The following is a 15455-nucleotide window of genomic DNA, read 5'->3' as shown; positions in this document are numbered from 1 at the left end:
TGTTTTGCATGTTTGTGTGCTGCTGCACGTCCGTGTGCGTAACAAGTGTCTGCGCCTATATACCCACCTATATAGAGCATATTGGACTCTTGATGATGCGCCCCTTAAATAACAGTAACATATGCGCCAGTAACTTTAGACCTGCTTTTTTTTGGTCAGTAGCGCAATAGCTTTCCTCTGCCTCAAAATAGCAACATGCCACCAATGCGCCTGACCACACCTCATTTTGAGACCAACACGCCCATAGGCGCACAGACTGGTGCAAGTGCATTTGTTATTTAGACAACGTGGGCACAGGACGAGAAAATGAAACTGAGCCGGGGGAAACTAACAAAGACACATGCACCACACCCGCCATCCGCTGTGCGCCGACCGCAAGATGGGGCCCTTAATCTGATAAGAAGCAATGACTGTTATCACTGGCACTATGAATTTGTATAATGAGTCGTATTACAATAAACACCCAACAGAGCTAACTGCAATCTTATTGAGGCAATATCACTTAGGGAATCAAGATCAGTGGCCCTGGAATCAAGTTACAGCTCTGCTTTCACCAACCTCCTCGTTATAAAGCAAAATAAATAATTAAATAAAGAGATACAGAGAAACAGAGGAGTGCACTGAAAAACAAAGAGAGTTTGTCTGACCACAGGAAGCTTCCTATTAGCACTGAAGAGATCAAATCTAGGTGGTGAAACTTCATGGCAGTGTGTTTCATCTATTCTCCCTGTAATTAGTATCAAACTACATACTGTATTTCTTGCCACTTGAAACTTTTTAGGGTGCTGCTCCTCTGCAGACTTAGTTTCATCCAAATGAGGCACAAAAGGAAAAAGAAACACAACTAATGAGCACAGAACTTAAATAACATGCTTTTTGTGATTTTTCTGTCATTTACGTATATACTGTTATTATGTCAGATGTTTTTGACTAACATAGTCAAAGTCAAAAGTTGAGGTGAACGTATGTATAAATTCCACCCTAGAGTTAAAAGCCAGAGCTTCAGACTGTTCTGAATGCTCTGTTTGCAAAGTTACCTCAACTTTCACATCAAACCGCCATCTGATTGTTTGCATACGACTGCACACAACCATCCGTTCCAAAGCCTCCGTTACTAAAGTTGTTACTAAAGATGTCACTAAAGTTGTCCTATGTGTTGTTCACATTGTCCAATCCCACATTTCCGATTGGGTTTGGACTTGAACAAGTATGAATGTAGTTTTGATTTCGAGTTAAGAATGTGAAAAAGAAGCAAAATCTGACTACCACACTGTTTGTTTACATAGTTTCTGCAAGCTGGTAAATCAGAACAGAGTGGGCTCATCAAGAAGGGGCCTTGAAGAGACAGAAGCTAAAACGGCTTGTTACAGACAGAGGCTGAACTGAGAGGCTGGTGTTTTTACAATTGTAAATCATGCAAAGGTATACTTGTGGAGAATAACATGGACATGGAAATATAGTATATATAAGTTATGTCCTCATTAAATAAAATAGCTGAACACCAAATGAAAGACAGTAAGTGCTACCACAACCAATTCAAATGTTTTCACAATAAAAAAATCTAGTCATTTTTTCCAACTTGTAACTCTGTACACATATTGTACTGAACATCTTCATACCCTGGATTAAACGTGCAGCTAAATTCCCATTACAGACACCTTTTCTGTGTCTGTGAATGGCTCAGGCATCTTTAAAGGTGCAGATGAACAGCCCTCACTTGAGTACAAATGACCAAATCACCACACAACTGCTGCTTCATTGTGCTCATAATTGTAATCCCTTGGCATGATGAAAGGGGCGAACTATGCTGGTTAATTAAAACTGCAATCAAATTTACCCCTTAAACTGGCTGCAAAAAGGGACCTCATTCAATTAAATCATGCATCACTTTCCTTTTCAATAACGCACAAACAAACAAGTGAGGGGGAAGGAGTCGTGTAAATCCACACGCTTACTGATTGCCTTCTTCAGCAGGGATTTTTTTTAAATTTTGTAAACAGTGGCTGAGGTGGCGCTTTAGGTGAGTCCGGGCAGCAAAGGGGATTAAAGACCCTTCCATTGGCCACAAATTGGCACTTGTCATGCACTTAATTTGATGCTGTAATTAACTTTGGAAATCTCAAGGCATTTCCAGCATGTGTACATGGGATTCTTTGCAGATAAATGTAGAGCTGAGGCTGATAGGAGAGAGTAGCTGACTGCTGCAGAAAGCATTTCCTGTTTATCTCTTCCCCCTACAAGAAAGAGCATGATCCCTGAGCCCTCTGAAGGCCTTATGTTATACATCCACATTGTTGGTGTTCACATGTGCATTTGTGTGCAAGTAATTATATTGATGGTATACCTTGTGTTTGCAATGTTTCCATCCATTTAGAGCCTCACTTTGCACAGCAGATGTTGTCCACCTGCTACCTGCTATCTACTTGCAGGAATAAAAAACAGTCAAGGATCTACTTCTAAGCAGTCAAGGGTAAATAAAGTATTTTTTGACTTACATACACCAGCAACCAGCACACACACACACATGCGCTGAGCAACGTGTGTGCACAAACACACATTTGTCCAGCCAGGCACACACACACACACACTTTCATACAGGTAAATCAATTCACTCAGAAACCACAAGGGTTTAAGAGAGCAGAGAACAGGAGTTTTTTTGCCATGTGGGCCAGCCAATCACACGATAATTGCTTTGAAATTAAGTACCTTTTTGTGTTTGAATAATAATTAACTGATGAAAGAAGATGCTCAATAAGTCATTAACAGAAACCTAAAGGAAAATTAGAGTTAAAAGTTCTTTTTCATTTTTAAGTGCTAACTGCAGATAGATTGACTGTTTAAATAAGAGTAGTTAATGAATTGCTATTGACCTTGATACACATTCATTACAGTATAATTAAATCAAATGTTGCCCTGTTGGTTATTTACTGTAGTTAGCTGTAGATTAAACTCAGCTTCAAATCCCCCATTTGAATCTTGAAAAAAAGACAATATAATGTGTTTTAATACATTTGGCTTGTATCCAACACATATAAAAAATACTGGTCTGTAGAGCTCTCTTTTATGTAGCAAAAGCGCAGCATTTGTATAGTTAATTTCACATTTCAACCCTATTGCCCTCTGCACCTCAACCCTTTGCGCTGTTGCTAAGCTGTCTGGGTCATTGAAAAACTTCCCATGTCAGGCTTTTTAGTCTTTTTGCCACCCTACGATAAGAACGCTGTGTGTGCTCAATGCAGCCTCTACCATAAGTAATATATGCATAACTTAAGAATAAAACAGTGAATATCATTTGAATATCTTCTTTAAGAAATGATTGTGTAAATGCATGGAAGGGACCCTGCTGAACTGTTGAGATGTGAGCACAAGGGCACAGTGGAGGAGCAGCAGCAAGATAAACTGTTTGGTTTGTGCTTGTGCTATGAGTCCACGTCACCGTGTGTGTGTGTGTGTGTGTGTGTGTGTGTGTGTGTGTGTGTGTGTGTCTGTGTATGCAACAGATGAAACACAGAAACACAAAAAGGTGTCAAAAGCCTCTAAAAATGTTTGTTTTGTCTTCATTTTCATAGGCGGTGTTTATAACAGCAGTGGTTCTTGCTCTAGCTTCATGAATGTGTGTGTGCTTGTGTTTAAGATTACTATTATGTCCCCCTCTGACATCTTTTGGCCCAGTCATTAACCTGGGATTAGCCTGGCAGAGATGGATGTCAAGGGTCAGGGAGTAAGTGAGTCACCCTGCTGCACAGTCTGGTTCGCAAGCCTGGAATTGAAACTTAATGCTTCCCTCTGATATTTGTGAAAAAAGGAAAAATAAAAATCTCTCCTTACCTCAAGGGTATTTGTGTGGGTGTGTCTTTGTGTATAATGACTATGTGCATCAGAGATTTGTTTGAGTGGATAGTGGATATATTTTTAACTTGTTTAATATTGAACATTTTTTGTGATGCTCAAAAGAGTATGCGTCTATGTGCTGTAGAGTTTGCACAATGTGCTAAAAGTTTAAAGTGAGTTGTGACTACTTGGCCGCCGTGGAGATATGGGAGTGGGGGTGTTGGTGGTGGAGGGGTTAGTGTTTGGCTGAAGCTTCTGAAGGGGGCAGAATTTGTTTTATGAGGGTAATTGATGCTTTGCTGCAGGAGAAGAGGGCAAAGCAGGCATGAAATTGTGCAGGGGATCAGATCCGTATCGGAGCATACGGGAGAGCTGAGGGAGAACAACGGAGCCTGGCAGCCCAGGGTGGCTGGATTAGGGTGCCGCTCAGCACTGAGGTACAGTTAAGAGCCAATTTTATTCTCTAGCAACCCAATCAGTGGAAAAGCCCTGTATCCTATTAGAGTCAAGTTTAGGGAGGAGAAGCAGAGCTGCCGGAGAACAGCCATTAAGACATAGCCATCAGAACAGACGGGTATGTGGTGACAGGGAAGAAGAAAGACTCTGAGAATGGAGAGAATGGAGGAATAAAATGAGAAAATGCAAAACACATTTTGAAGAAGAAGCAACTTCAACTGAAAAACTTCAGCACAAAGTAAAGTCTTGATATCTTAAAGCCGATAAAGTGACAACTTCATGCAAACATTCAGGGAGTCATCCAACACTAAAGGCTAAGAAAATGAAGATCTGAGCAGGGGGTAGGTTGGTCATTTTACACCTGAATAACCAGCTGATCTCCCATTGTGTCCCGGTTTACACCATATGAACACTGAGCAGGGTCATCAGTCCAATTCCCTCTGTGTATTCTTGCAGTGGTGCAATGTTATTGTGTTTGCAGGCGGTGTGGAGCTCAACGCTGACAAATGCATAGAGGGCACAGCTCATCAAGATTCCTGAGCTGTCCGTCGCTGAATAAGAAGAGGGAATTGGCTGTCAATCCTTAATTAATAAACTCTGCTCCTCTCCCCCCACTCTGCACGGGGTTGTCTGATCAATAAGCATTGTGCGCTGCCTCAGATGGAAGCCATTCAGATTTATCTGCTAATATCCTGGGTGATAGCCAGAGCTAGACTGGAGATGACAGTAGGCTCAAAGCCCATTACCTCCTTATTTACTGTTTTAAATTCTGCTATAGTCACAGCCAGTTGCTATCTCCAGAGTAACAAATAGGGGAAAATCTTCTCTCTTCTTGGGACGAGTCAAGGACAAAGCAGATGGAAAACGTATGAGTGTCTCTTCATTTCAGCTCATTTTCAGAGCAGGAATATGTTTGTAAAAACATGTGCGCATGCTGATAAAGACATTGTTGTTCCAATGTGTTTAACATAATATTTGCAATTTAAAGCTGCTGCCCTGCTTTCCATATATAGCAAATATTTTATGGTGATCAATTCTCTTCTTCTTCCAACTTAAAATCAATGCCCCATCTCGTCCAAAAATGACATCCTATTCCAGATCATGCTGGTTAATTTCTAAATCCTCATGCTGTTATAAATCCTGCCGTTTCCTTCCCTTTATCTCCCAGCCCAGTCAACAGCTGTCAGTCTCCACATCCTATTCATCTGTCTGCCAGGTTTGACAGTAGGACACATATTCCTGCTATTATTCACAGTGATCTACAGTCGATGAATAAAATCAGACATATTTAGCAAAAGTGTGCGCTCAGAAACACAGATGGAAAGCCTTGCACTTAAAAGCGGTCTGACAACGGTGTTTACTCTGGTGTCACATACAGAGTGTGAGAGTGGATTAATGAGTCCTAACCTTAGCTCACAGGCCCACTGTTTATTTGAATTAAAGGGAGATTAATGATATGACTTCCTGTTTGCATCTGCTGAACACACGGTTAATTATTCAGCAAAATCCTCTGTGTGTCATTTTGTCACAATGAAATGAGCACAAACATGTTTAAACAATGAAGTTAGTCCTATTTGGTTATAACCGCTAAGTCCTATTTTGTTCTGTGGTGGAAAGCTGGAAATATGGTTTTATGCACTCCTACTTCTGTTCAACTAAGTCAAAAGGGCAATCCACCAATTTTACACATGAAGTTCTGTTTACACATTAGTTAGTTCAACTCAGCCTGTGAAAACAGTTGTCAAATGTTTTCTGGAGACATGTCCTCCTTAAGAAAAAACGTTTCAGCAAATTCCCTATAATGAAACATGTTTTTAAGTGACGATGCCCTTTAGAGGCTGTGGGAGGGATTTGCATAGAAAGTATGACCCTTGTCCATCAGGAGCAAAAAGAAGTCAGATGATAGACTAGATTTAAGACTGAGACTGCTGTTTGTTTCCTAAATTCAACCTGCCAGTCAAAGTGAGTCTATTTTAAACGCAGTAGTTAACTGTGGTTTTGACCACAGTCATCACCTCACCTTAACCACATATGATCATTATTGTAACCATGATAACAAAGATTCAACAAGCATAGTGTAACCCAAACTGTGATCTTTCCCTACCCTGAAGAAGACTGTCAGGTTGAAACATTGGTAAATTATTCAAATACATTTTTCACATCATGACTATGAGTGTGACTACTTCATACTTGTACATCAAGGTCAGCACCTCTCCAACACTGATGAATAATTCCTCCACTCTCTCATCCTTTCCCTAACCCTAACCAGGTACGTTTTGTGCTGGCACCTTACTAAATCTTAACCATAGCATTATCACATCTTAAAACTAATTTATTTTTCAGCAAGGACAAATAGTGTCGTCATGATGATAAGGCCAGGATAAGAAATCGCCTCTATGTCTTGTTGTAGAGGGCAGTTACAAACTACATATTTTGCTGTTTAATTTTAAAGACTTGTTGGTCTTCTGTTGCTCTGGGTGGAGAGTTTCAAACATTTAAAGAGTAACATTGATGATATTACAGGATAAAAAGATGCTATTGAGATGCATTATGGAAAAAGTCAGACCTATACTAAACCATACTAAACACTAAAAGTCAAGATATCTCTGCTGCTTCAATGCATTTTTTGAATTATTTTCAATTCTTACATGAAACTAAAATACTGAATTGCAATAGGAGAAGGAAAGTAGTATCACACAACCTGATTCCTCTAATTTATTCACTTTTGTCCATCATCCCTATTGGTAATATTTTACTCTCCAAGTTATCAACCAGGAGTTAGATGGGACAGGACACATTACATTAGATGATTAGACAGGACAAACTCCTTGGTTAGCCAAACTTAATTTGACAGTAAAATCACCCAAACCATCAACAAACCACCACTACCCTCTTTGTTGTAATTCAGCACAGACACAGTTTTCCTGTGCACTGAAAGATTATGACATAACATTTTGGGCTAACTTCCGATTTCACCTGCAGAGTAAGAGGTTTAGATTATCTGTTGGCTTTAAACTTGTATGCTCATTTGATTTTCCCCCCCCATTGCAATATAAGTAAAAAGTTTGAAAATAATGCTAAAAGTTGTAATACAAAATGATCCTTTAAAGATGAACTTTAAGGACAGTCACTATTTCACTCTATCATCATAAATACATACACAGTCAGTTGCAGGGTGGATGTGAGGTTGGAGTTGGAATGACTGCAATAATTGTAGCCTATAGGACATGCTTCAGGTGGCCAAGACACAGGAGTTTTTTGATAAGCTCTCTGCCACAATCATTATTCTTGCTCAATGGAGTTGAACTGAATTATCACAACATCCGAGGAGGGATTTGAATTCGAGGTGTGCCTTTGTTTATGCTCTATCACCCAATTTCTGTGGCAAACTTGTTGTTAGTGCCGTCCTGCAGAGCGAGCTTTCTTTGATGTTATCTCTGCTGATCATTTGGGGATGATTACAGAGGCCAGTCAGTGACACGATGATGTCGGCACACAAATTCAGTGTGTGAGGGGAGGATTGAGACGCCCAGGAGACGTATGCCCAGGGATGACACGTTGGTGCAATCCTTGTTTGAAACTATTGGCTGCATCACAGCCTATCAGGACCTGTGGATTATTCTCCATCTGCTTACAAAGCTTTCATTTTGGGATGTGTGTGCCTTGGTTGGTTATGTTTGTCTAATAGAATATAATATATAATAATAATAATAATAGCAGCTGCTGAGGTACTGCAAGGGGTAATAGTGCACACACACACACATACACACACACCCCCATATATGTATATATATGTACAGTATATGTATAGACATGGCAGTATAGTATTTGCGTACAGTAGATTTTCTCACTTAGATGATAAACACACACATACATACACACCTACTCAATCTCCCCGCACAAACACACACATGCATGCCCATTAATCTGCTTTTTGATTCAGGTCTTAATCTCCTGTCTGCTACTCCACTGGCAGGTCCCGCCTCCCAGCTTAGTAGTAACAAAGAGGCTGGAGAATTGTGAAGAGGCTCAAACAGACAGCATGCATCATAAAACCTGTTTATCTCCGTTGTAACCTGAAGGCCCATGCACATGTGCACAGGGTTAAAAAACATGTGAAATGGTAGGTGGAAGGTTTGGTAATAAAGTCACATTTACAGTAAATAGCAGGTCCACTTATTATGGTGATTGGTTAAATGTTTCTTGTTTACTTTATCTCATTTTTCAGTTTACAGGAAATGTATTAATTCATGTGACCAACTAACCTGTTATTTTCTTTAGTCATGGTTTACAGAACATGTGATTAGAATTGGCTTACTGCATGTTGGACTTGTGGTGAGGGAGAGAACCAGCATTTGATGTTGATCCAAAATGTAAAAGCCTGATTATTTGATTCTAATAACCATGGAGGGATTGCTGAGGCCTGTTTACTTGTGTGCAGATGTCTTGATTACTGAGCCATTAGATTAATTGAGATAAGCTTTACCATGCTGCTCATAGAGCCTGAATATCCCCTGCACAAATAATCAGCCTTTAGCAGTCCAAAGTTAATACAACATCCTGTAGAGGCCAGCAAGAGCAGGCAACCCAGCAGTCCAAAGGCAACTCCAGAGGTGAAAGAAGACACCCGTCATAAAAACTGTGGTGAATCATGTCTGCAGCCTCATGGGACCAGTGGACCATGTCCTGGCACTGATAGTTTGACAGATGATACATCACCATCAACTGCAAGATATATTGTTATGACAGCAGGAAAGATGGTATCATACTGCAGCAATATCCACAATCTGACAAACACACATGCAGCATACACGCAAATACACACAAGGACTGAAAAAAAAAAGATAAATTTCCTTTATCCCTGTAAAAAACATTTCTGGCAGGTCACAGATTACATAAAGTTTTGTTTTTTATTGTTTAATAATACAATACTGTAACCCACAAGTTTGTGTGGCTGATTTATATAATTTATTATTGAAGTTCTCTGTATTTTCCACTAGATGTCTCACTTCATGCTTGTTTTTAGGCCACACACACAGTCACATGCAGGGTGCACATGGTGTGTTTAATATGACCAGCCCAGCCACTCACCACATGTGTTGCAGTCTCCTCTGGGAGGACAGGAAAGCATCTGCCTCCCTCTGTCAGTCTAACACATTTCCGGGAAAATAGCCCAAAACCTGGGGCTCAGGAGGAGAGAGACAACACACACACACACACACACACACACACACACACACACACACACACACACACACACACACATATACAAACAGATAAACACTTATATGTCTGAGCTGGAACAACATACATTTGTGCCCTAATATGCATTCTATATAACAGATATTAAATTGGACCATATGGATATAATACTGCTTATCTCTACGAGTGATGTAATAATAATACTTATAACAATAACTATTTAGGTGATACTTTTCTTAGCCCGGGATAAAAAAAAAACAACAGATAACCATATAAGAAAACCATTATCTTTAACAAGGGAGGATGTACACTGCTGGCTTCATTAGGTGCTCAGAGAGGGTATCATCAATGAGAGTCCTGCTTGGTGTTTCACCTGGTTGGTTAGTTTTTCTGTCTGTATTGCCATATACAATGTGCTGTGCTGTGGGGGATATGTGTCCTTTAGACAACATAGATCCCTATGTAAGGGAAATACAGTATGGGCACATATAGTTCCACATCCACTTTTGACTGGCAATGTAAACCAGGCAGTATGGTAAAATCTAGACTAAGACTTTACCTCCCTAGCTTGCTGTTATAGACTATTTGAATGTGCTGGGGGTCTCTGTATTTATTCATAACATTAATATTGTGATCATTGGTTGCCAATATCAACACCAAAGAAACATAGCACTGTAATGGTAATGGTAATGGATGACATTTTCATTTTAGAACAAGCCAGGGCATGTTTAGTCCAACATTACTTGGCATTCTTCATTAGTGAAATAACCACCATGGTGTTGCATGTGGTACAATTTGACAGAGGTACTGTGTGCTAATTGTGGGAGCCCAGAAAAGTGGGATCTTTATTTATGAATGGGTTTCTGTACATGAGAAAGTCCACAGGTTATTATTTGTACTGAAACCTCTGGGGTACACTTCTGTTTGTCTGAAGTAATACATATATGGATCACACCATTCATCAAAATCATTGTTTTTAATGTAATTCCTGTGTTTTTGCACCTGTGGTAAAGCAGCAGGTGTTACAAAAAATTCCATACACGTCATTCTCAATGAGCCATAAGCCAAACATTAGCATTATGTTAAACCTGGATGTATGTTTGACATTGACATTACATCAAAGCATAGTGTAATGTGAAAGGGACGGTGTAGTAATGAAATAAGAGAGATTTATCACCCACTTCTGCAGTAGAATTGACAGATAAAGACGACTGTAACGCTAACTTATGAGAAAGTTGCCTGCTGTAGCCTATATGTAGCTTTAGCTCAACTACTACTTAGAGTTTCTTAACACATCAGCCAGAACAGGGTTGCATGTATGTAAGCTCTTCCTCTAATGTCAAAAACCAAGTAATTAAATATGCTCTAGGCTAATAGGTCAAGTTGAACAGTATTAAAAGTCACGGCGCTAACTGAGAAAAATAAATGACAAAGATGAGCAGTGGCGACAAGCTGAAGCCAACCAGCAGGAATATGTTCACCTTTTAAAATGTAAAAACTACAGATAACCCCTCCATTAAACAGCTCGGAGTGATGCGAGTGTATAATATATTATTCAAGCTGAAAGTAGTAGTAGGAGTAACTTAGCTGTTGTCATGCAAGGTGGTATGATGTATTAGAGGCTTTCAGTCCTGCCTCTTGCTTCAGGCCACCTATTTCCCCATGAATTCTCACTCACTCTGTGGTTGTAAAAATCTGCCAGTTTGAGTATAGCTGTGTGTGTTTATGTCAGAGTGTGACTGTGGCGAATAGGCTCCAGAATGTGTGTTATCTTTTAATTCCTTCATTAAGCCCTTATCACAAGTTTTAATGCCAATTAAGATGCTCTTTAATGTGAAGGCAGGGCGGGCAAGCGACTATGCACTTCTCACTCCACTGTTACAAGAGAAGAGGAGTAGACCCCATTCAGACAGGACCACCAGCTCGCCTTATCAGGCCACTAAAGGCGCCACAGGCCTGTTAGTTTTGCCTCTTTAACACTGATACTGTTTAATGTGCTCTGTATGGCAACACCTAGAACTACTTCACTTACTGCAAACATATTCTAGACTAATTTGATGTTGATTGTGGAGTAGCTTGATGTGACTTACTTAATCTTCACTGCAAAAACAGCCCCTCTCAAAATAAGCCAAATAATCCTGAATCCAGCCAAATTGTCTTGTATTGAGCAAAGAAATCTGCCAATGGAGTAAGAAAAATTTACTTGGTTAGAATTCTTAAAACCAGCAAAAAAGTCTAGGCACTGAATACTCAAAGTGTACCTTAAAACTAGACTAAAAAGGAAGCAATCCATGCTTACTTCAAGCAATGATATCACACTTATTTAACACAGAATTCCTTGAAATGAGTATTGTTGTCCCTGGTTGAGCAGATTATAAGAATTCATATATTAGAAATAAGATAATAACTAGCAAATAAAATCTTCAACTACCTGCACACCCTAAAATTAACATTTTTATCCTTTTATATTTAGCTAGCTGCGAGAATTTATGTCTTGATGCAAGATTAAAGACTAGCAAAAAAATCTTTAAATAAGAGACAATTTCTTGAAATCTGGCGATTCTGACTGCCAGTAGCAAGCACACTACTGACTATGTACTATAACGAAGGAAATGCATAGAGATAAGAGGATGCATTATTCATTTCACGTAGTTCTTAGAAATCATATAATATGAGATATGAGAAATAAGAGAATAACATGCAGGATTTACCCACTTTGCGATTGTATAGGTTTTTCAGAAATTCTTCAACAATAACAAATTTGTCTTCACTTTTACATTAGTGTAAACAGGAAAAGGCTAGCAAAACACGACAAGATCACTACGTTACACAGGTTCCTATAGATCCATGACACAGAACAAGCTTACTCCATGAAAGCCCTCCACTCGGCAATGGCTTTCTTGTACGATGCTGTCGAATCTCGCTCATGTATTGATGGTGATTATATGGCTTATAAAATAGAGATCCCAAACTTGGCACAAGCAACTGAACTGAAATCCATTGATAGCCTTGTAGATTTCACTCCATATTACAGCTTTACTGATAAGGATATGGTATATGTGCCAATGAAATACTACCTTGGAGATGTGATTGGACTACACAAAGCCTCACCTGATGTAGGCCTATTGTAAAAGGCACTGTGTTTCATGTCAATGTAATTTGATTAGCAAACTTGTATGCATTATTGACACTTTCATATAGCAATTTTTTCAATTGCCTTTTCACACTTTTTTTGCAAGAAAGATAAATAGTTCAGCAATCTCTGAGTTCATGTAGCATTCAATTGCAAATTAATTCCTAAGAGTTTTGAGTAAGGATCTTCAGTTTGATCTTGAGGTTGATCTTGCACTTTGATATATTTCTGCTATTAGCTGTAACTCTTAAATGATATAGGGTATGGTCGTTCAGACTTTTGAAACTTTTTTGTAAAAAGAGAGGTTTCAGCAGTAGTTGTGTTAAGCTGCATTGTCATATTTATAATGTTTTCAAAGCCAGTGAATAAATAACAACAACAATAACCAAAAAAAGTTATCATTGTCATTTCTTAGAATTCTTATTTTAAGAATACCCTGTCTTAAAATAAGGAAAATCTTGTGCCTTTGCTTGAATAATTTATAATCTATTACCTTACCTTGTTACTGGTTAAATACAGCTTGAAAAAGTGAGATATATTTAAAATAAGACATGTTTTCTTATGTAAGATGTACAATATTATTTTTCTATTTAGACAAAAAATAAGTCTAATTTTCTTGAAACAAGTCTTCACCCCAATTCCATCCATTTCAGATCATTTTACTAATTTTTTTCAAACAATACAATTTTAGACAGATAGATAGATAGAATGATAGATAGATAGATGGATGGATAGATAGATAGATAGATAGATAGATAGATAGATAGATAGATAGATGCACAGATTCATAGCTACATACATCTATACATGCCTTCTGTGCTGTGTACCTACCATATGGAGCAAGACAAAACTTTTGTAAATACAGTCAGGGTCACAATGAACAGTTTTGTGTGAATTATAATTAGATAGCATTGACAGATCTGCAGAGTAAGCAGATGGTTCATGGACATAGAGAGGAGGCAGGTGGTGTGGAGGGGTGATGGCTACAGGTTTCGTGTTAAAGCAGCTGGCTGACAACTCTGGGATGCTGCGTGTCAGCAAAGAGAGAGAAAAAGAGAGACAGAAAGAGAAGAGCAGAGATGAATGTAGGTAGAACTGCAACCAATGACTTTTATCATTATCACTGTAATTTGCTGATTAAGCAGAACATACTCACATTTCAGAAGTTGCAGCAGAGAATTTTTTGTTAATTTTGATTAAAAAATGACTTGAACAATTAAAAAACGGATTAATTAACAAACTAACTGTTTCAGGTTTAATCATGTGGGGTGGTTGGTAAACTGCATGAGTCATTGAAAATGTGAAGATAAGGATACATTTAGTTATGATTTTGGTTATGAGTTTTGGTGCTGGTACCAAAATCATACTTAGGCTATTTTGAAAAGTAGCTAAGCAAAAATTTCGATGTTAAACGTTCTCTAAACACCATTCAAGAACTTTGTCTAAATTAACTAAATATCTGATCAAAGACAAAGTGAACAACACTATAAATGTAATCAGAGTAGGCAGAGTGCTAGTATAACACTGCTGTAGCATCCCGATGCCAACCTCACGTTCCAAAATGTGTTGGATTGACCTTTACATAAAAATATTTACTGTAAGAACTTCCTTCAGTTTCCTATTACTCTCTCCACTCTCCTCTTCCTGTGTGGTACTGATGTCTCTTTCCTCCCCTCTGTTTGCCTCTCTCTATCCTTCTCAATCCCAGCTTTGATGTATGCATGAGGGAGGATTTCCTGAAGACCAAAGAGGCCATTACCCAGGGGCCATTAGGCCTCTAGTAGAGCATGTCAATGAGTGCTGAGTCTTGCTCTGCTTTCACATGCAGCCACTTGTCTATGTTAAGGGGGGGTAGGGTGGGGGGGTTCACTTAGGGACGAATAAAATGTAGCTGTAAATGTACATATTTCTCTCGTGCATATATGTATTTTAAACACTCGCTGTAAAATTTGATATAGTGGCTGTATTCCTACTGTTGCATGTGAGGAGGTTGGGTCATTAATTGGTGCTGTTGTTCTTTCATGCAGACTAAGAGCGAGGGGAGTGAGTCATCATCATCAGGATGAAACGCTCTGACATTTGAGCATGAAAGTCCCAGAGTGCCTTGCGGCCCAACATTGCTGGGTGTGTTTGTATCTTATAGTAAAGGAGGTATACAGAGCACTGCGGCCTGAATGAGATGTTTTGTTGTTGATATTAGCAAAGTGTTGAGGTCATGTCGGTAACAGCCACATTACAGAGCAGAACAAATAATGAGGGATGTGGGGTACACAAATATTTATGTAAATAGTGAGGTCTCTGTGCTATTTAGATGGGATCTTTCTGTTTTGGTGAGTAGATGAAACTAAATAGGATGATAAGCTGCGAGGTGAGCAGGGAGTAAGCTGAAAGGGACACAGAGGGAAGATAACCTTGATTGCTGGAATCACTATGCTGATCTCTTCGATATATCCCTGTAGAGGACAAAGGCACAAACACTCTTCTCTGCTGTGGTTAAGAAAAAAAATGCCCTCAAAGAAAGTGCGTGGTAAATGAGTGACAGTGTATCATGCTCTTGTTTTTACAGAGAGCACTTGAGAAGATCATTGAAGTTTACTGAGTGTCGTGACTCTCTCTCAAGGGCAGCTTGCTCTATCATCTGAGGTGTATGCGACGTACACTCTTCTAATCAGACATATAAAATCTTAACATTCAGCATGCTGACTAGACCAAGTTTTACAGAGTGTGAAGCCTCACTTTTTGTGCAGCGCAGCAGAACATCAGCATACATGCCACCAGGAGTATAGGAGGAGGTTAGAGAGGGAGAGAAAGATGGATAAGGTGGAAGAAAAAG

The sequence above is a fragment of the Scomber japonicus genome, chromosome 3 (genome assembly GCF_027409825.1).
Source record: "Scomber japonicus isolate fScoJap1 chromosome 3, fScoJap1.pri, whole genome shotgun sequence".
NCBI classification, from domain to species: Eukaryota; Metazoa; Chordata; class Actinopteri; order Scombriformes; family Scombridae; genus Scomber; species Scomber japonicus.
Note: the sequence above shows the minus strand (reverse complement) of the source record.